Below are 6,000 nucleotides of genomic sequence, written 5' to 3'. Positions count from 1 at the left end.
CGCATATGAATACGCAGGTAGAGAAAACAGTCAGCTCGATGCCCCTTTTGAAATGTGCGATCTGAAAGCAGTACTGAGAAAAATGCGCAGGGGCACTGCCCCGGGCCGAGACCTGATCACGGTAAAACTGTTAGCAAATCTGTCGGACGATTCTTATCGGCACCTATTGCAATACATTAACGCGATCTGGGATGGCCATCCACTGCCAACTGAATGGAAAACAGCAGTTGTCACATTCATCCACAAACCAGGCAAGCAAATCAGCACGGACAACCTCAGACCTATATCATTAACTTCATGTGCCGGCAAATTGATGGAAACAATGGTTAGAGACCGTCTCGCCACGTACCTCGAGAGCAAGGGGCATTTCGCAGATTCCATGTTTGGCCTTAGGCCCCACCTGTCTGCGCAAGATATCCTCTTGCAACTAAAACGAGACATTATCCAACCCATTCCCTCGACGCACAGCGACAGAGCAATCCTTGCATCGACCTTAAAGGCGCATTCGACAACGTTAAACATGAAAGCATCCTGAAGAACTTGAGTAGTGTCCATTGAGGTAAGAAAGTATTTGCCTACATCAGAGACTTCCTCTCTGAAAGACTGGCGTTCATTCGCATAGATAACGAGGAACATGGACCATTCAAAATGGGGACGCGGGGATCCCCCCAAGGAGCTGTCCTGTCTCCGCTGCTATTCAACATTGCCATGATGAAGCTCCCGCAAGCATTAGCAGTAGTGGAAGGAATATATCATGCAATATACGCCGATTATATAACAATCTGGACGAATCGAGGCAGTTTAGGAGAAATTGAAGACCGCCTGCAGCAGGCCGCCTCCATTGTGGAGGACTATGCGGCCCAGTGTGGGTTGCAGTGCGCTCCAACCAAATCTGAATTCCTGCATATCAGAGAAAACATTAAAGATAGGACGACCCTGAACTTGATGGTTTCAGGATCAACAATACGAGAGGTTTCAGAACTACGAATCCTTGGCCTTCTGATTCACAACAGAACAAAAAACAGCACCACGCTAGACAAGCTACGGAAAATTGGAGAACAGGTATAGGCACATGATCCGCCGAGTGTCAAACAAGCGCGGGGGGCTACGAGGAAGGGACGCGATTCGGCTTGCCAATGCTTTTGTAACTAGCAGGATTCTATATTCAATACCGTACTTACGAATGACTAAACACGAAGAGAACAGAGTCGATGCTATTCTTAGGAAAGTAATTAAGCGCGCACTTGATTTACCCATCAGCACTTCAAATCAGAAACTCTCTGCATTGGGAGTCTTTAACTCTATACAAGAGCTCCAAGAAGCCCACCTCACAAATCAATATACGCGTCTTACGCAGACGCCCCCCGGGCGGCGCCTACTGGACCGCCTCTTGATCCAGCACGAATGCGAAATCGAAAACGCGGAGCGTATTACTGAACTTTGGAGAACAAAACTCTGGGTGTCCCCGCTTCCCCGCAATATGACCAGGGAGGCGCACCAGGGTGGAAGGCAAGCGCGTGCTGAGGCACTTGAACAACGGCTTGGCTCCCGTAATGGGGTCTATTACGTCGATGTGGCCGGGCCGTCACCTAGGGGATACTACACGGCGGCGGTAATACATCAAGGAACGCAGGTGGACGGCCTCACTTTCAAAGCCACAAGCTCAAGTAAGGCGGAGGAGGTGGCCATTGCACTGGCAGTATCCCATCCAAACTCAAAATAAATAGTTACAGACTCTCGAAGAGCCTGCGAGAGCTATCTTGCAGGAGAAATCTCTCCATTGGCTAGTAGACTTTTAAAATTCAGCATCAGGAACCGCGATCCTACCCCAAAACGTCTTATATGAAATCCGGGACATCAGGGTCTACAGGTTAACGAGGCTGCACATGCAGCGGCCCGCGTGCTTACTTCCCGGGAAACTTCCCGTTTCCCTGATAGACCTGAACGTCCCACACCTTTAACACGGTTTCGAGAAATCAAAGAATACTACATTGAGCAACGCCGCTTGTATCCCGCACCAGCGAAGGGACTCTCGAAAACGGAGGAGCGCATCCTGCGGCGCCTACAGACAAATACGCTGCTCTGTCCAGCCATACTAAAATATTATGACCCTAAAATAAGTGGGCAGTGCCAGTACTGTGGGGAAGTGGCCAACACTTACCATATGGTCTGGGCCTGCCAAATAAACCCAAAATTAACCCCCTTTCCCAACCCCACCAAAGAGGACTGGGAGACGACCCTACTCAATAGCTCCACACTAGAGGAACAGCGAACTCTAGTGCAGCGGGCTCGGGTGGCGGCCTCGACTAATGACGTCCCGGACTAGGGATGTCAACCAGCCCGGTGGGGATAAGGGCTATCTGGCACAGCCAGAATCAATAAAGGTTTTTTCCTCCTTCCTCCTCGAGCCACTCGGTAGAATTCAAGAGGGCACCGCTCCGCAGAAAAACTGGGGTTCCTAATTTTTCAAAAAAAAAAAAAAATGACTTACTGTGGTCGAATATGGTATGAGTAAAATCCTGATGACTTCTCGAAACCGATGTGAGCAACAGCTCGTGAACACGTGACGAAAAAACTCTAAAAACACAGATTTAGTTTTACACCCGCCGCCGTATACAGACGCAGCCTCCCATTCCGCGTCTCCTATGCATTCGCATTTCCTCACGATTCTCTTCGGGGAGGTGGCGGCATTGTTTAAATGCGAAGCATTTCTTAGCGAACTTCGACGGCTTTGAGCGTATCTATCTATCTATCTATCTATCTATCTATCTATCTATCTATCTATCTATCTATCTATCTATCTATCTATCTATCTATCTATCTATCTATCTAGCCACCTAGGACTTTTCGCTCTCCTGGCCGTTTCGATAAAGATATCAATACCAAAATTATTATGTCATAACATGACTGTATGATGAGCATAAGTGATTAATCATAAAATGAAAATCATGATATGCATGCCAATATTGTCATGTTTTATATTTTATGCTCTTGCTGCTCTCGCACGCGGTGGTTTCGTTGACATGACATGTTACGAAACTGGTATGGTATGACATGACTGCATGGCAAACGCAAGCGACAGACCCTAACATAAAGATCATGACATGCGCGTCATGTAACAACATGACTACATGCCACAGCCATGATGCGCTGGCGGCCGTTTCGCTAGCTTCACTTATACCAAATTTGGTATTACGGGACGTTGATGGAAGACGAAGGTATGATACTGATGCAAACATGATAATCATGAGATGCGTGTCATGTAAGAACATGACTACATGCTACGCTTATGATGCGCTCGCAGATGTTTCGCTAGCTTCACATGTACCAAACTTCGTATTACGCGACGTGAACGGACGACATAAGTAAATGACACATCCAAACATGATAATCACGACATGCGTGTCATGTAACAACATGACTACATGCCACACTGATGATGCGCTCGCAGCCCTTTCGCCAGCTTCACATATGCTAAATTCGGTATTACGTGACGCCAATGGATGACGAAAGTATGTGACTGGTGCAAACATGATAATCATGAGACGCGTGTCATGTGAGAACATGACTATATCCCACAGTCAAGGCGCCAATACATTTTGACGTAACGCGGTGCGCGGGCTCATCGGTGTTCATTTCGTCGCGTCACGCCGGCGTTGCCACGCCAGGCGCCGGTCCTGCCGTATACTCGCAGGCGCGCGCCGCACTGCGTTGCTTTGACGCATGCGCGCTTCAGCACGTCCAGCGTCCCTCCATAACGAAAAGTGGGAGACGCAGTGTTGTCTGGGTAACGCATCGGTGATCGGAGTGAAATGCAGCATGTGCCGTTTCGCACCGGTTGCCGTCGGGCCGCGCCGACGGACGCTGGTCGCGCCTGGCGTCAGACTATAAAGCACTCGCGTTTGCTAACGTAGCGTTGCTGTGCCCAGTGTGAGCACGCGTCAACGCTACCCTGAAGTATATTGGGCCCTTCATGATGCGCTCGCAGCCGTTTTGGTAGCTCCACATATACCAAATTTGGTCTTTCGTCACGTCAGTGGATGACGAAAGCATGTGACTGGTGCAAACATGATAATCCTGACACGTGTGTCATGTAAGAACATGACAACATAGCAAGCTCATAGCGTGCTCGTGGTCGTTTTGTTAGCTCCACATATACTTAATTTGGTATCGCGTGACGTGAATAGATGACGAAGGTAAACGAATCATCCAAACATGACAATCATGACAGCGAAGTCATGTACGGAATCATTTACCCCCACCTCGTATTTTTGGGCTGATTTTAAAGTGACATATCAACCTTTCTCATACGTGCTTCGCATATAATCGATTCCCATTGTACGGGGGATCTGCCTTTTTTTTATTTCTGTAACCTGAAAAAAAGGGCAAAATGATGAATATTCCATTTTGCGCGCATGTACGTTCGGGCGTAGCGTTCAGGGGGCTCGGCCACATAACCCTTCACCAACCGGCAGAAGAAATAGCAGAAAACTAACTTTTGTTTTCCAAGAAAAGGTCACTGAAATGTGTCGCCGGGCTCGCTGTGCGTTGTTTGTTTGCACGCTTTTACTGAATTTCTGTTCGGTTTCTTTTTCCAAACCGGCATGCACGGGATCTTCTGGCTCTGCCTTTATTTTGGTCGGGTTGCTTGAATGAGCGGAGTTCCAAGCTGTTGACAATTTGAGATGTTGACACAAGGTACGACTTCCTTGAAATACCGTATCCTTGAAATACTGTTGACACAGTGCCGGGAGTAACTTTTTTTGTGTCTGTTGACATATAGTCACTCACTTGCTGAGCTTGTTTGCAGAATTGTTTGCAGCAACGCTTGCTGCAAACAGGAGGGAGATTTCACTGTTATTATTCATGAGATTTTCCCGGGAAATGCTTTTCTGCCACTTCGCGTATAGTTGCTCATTAGTAGCGAATTGGCAAAATGACACGCCGGCAGACTTTTCAGCTCGCGATTTGAAAAACAGCACACAACAGTACACAATGCATGTGCGCGCTGTGCAAACGCTGCACCAGAACACCAAGCAGACATGAAAGTCTTTTCGTAAAAGGCGAAAGGCAAGAATGCGTGCAAAAAAAAAGAAAAAAAAACATGCCTGGGAAACTCACCGCGACACATATATGGCGGGAAACTACTTGCACGACTACTTCGTGGTAGCTTGTGACCATTGAACCTGTCTTTTCTGTTTCCCCTTTTCTACCGCTCTGGGCGCCGGTGCCCTACCGTTCTCGCCGCCCGCTGCTCCTCGTTCATTTCGCCTACCTTCGCAAGTGCCTCCTCTGCTGACCTAAGCCTTTCTCTCAAAGCCTTCGTTGTTTCTCGCTCCGTCGCTTACGCATTTTGCAGATCGGCGATACACTTCATCAGTTCACACTAGGTAATCATATCATTTCCTCAATTTTTTTTTTCTCGACCTCACATTGTCTAGACTTGGCGTCGGCTCCCTCTGCATTCACATCCGCATGCACTAGCCTTTATTTTCCAACCTACTCCGCATCCTGAACATTTTAGAGTCTTTTTGACCATATCTTTTTGACACACTTTTTGACACCAGTTCATCGGGGTCGCTCACGCGTATCAACAATTTGTTGAGTCTCGATATGCTAGCTCTTGACCGCAAGGAACGACCTATAGACGGATCACCGTGTAGCCCGAGGCTTAATCAACTGGGATTGTGGTCCCCTCAACCCCGGACTTCCACAGGAAGGGATGAATACATATAACGAAATTGCAGCTTATTACAGAGGGAACCGCAAAGCTTACGCAGCCCTGCATACAGACCTCACAAGAGACAGGCTACGATCTGGAGCCAGAACCAAACAAATTCTTTTCCGAGCCCCCCTCAGCTATATAAAAGTTATAACCACACACATTCAGTTGCCTGAAGGCGACCCAAAATCGCAGTCTTTAGGAATGCGAGGGGAACCCACCACCAAAGACAATAGTGCCAGTTTTCAGAGGAGTGGGAGTCACTTCTATCGTCCACT

This window comes from Rhipicephalus microplus, chromosome 2 (genome assembly GCF_043290135.1).
Source record: "Rhipicephalus microplus isolate Deutch F79 chromosome 2, USDA_Rmic, whole genome shotgun sequence".
Lineage (NCBI taxonomy): Eukaryota > Metazoa > Arthropoda > Arachnida > Ixodida > Ixodidae > Rhipicephalus > Rhipicephalus microplus.
The sequence above is the reverse complement of the archived record's forward strand: the minus strand, read 5'-3'. Positions refer to the sequence as shown.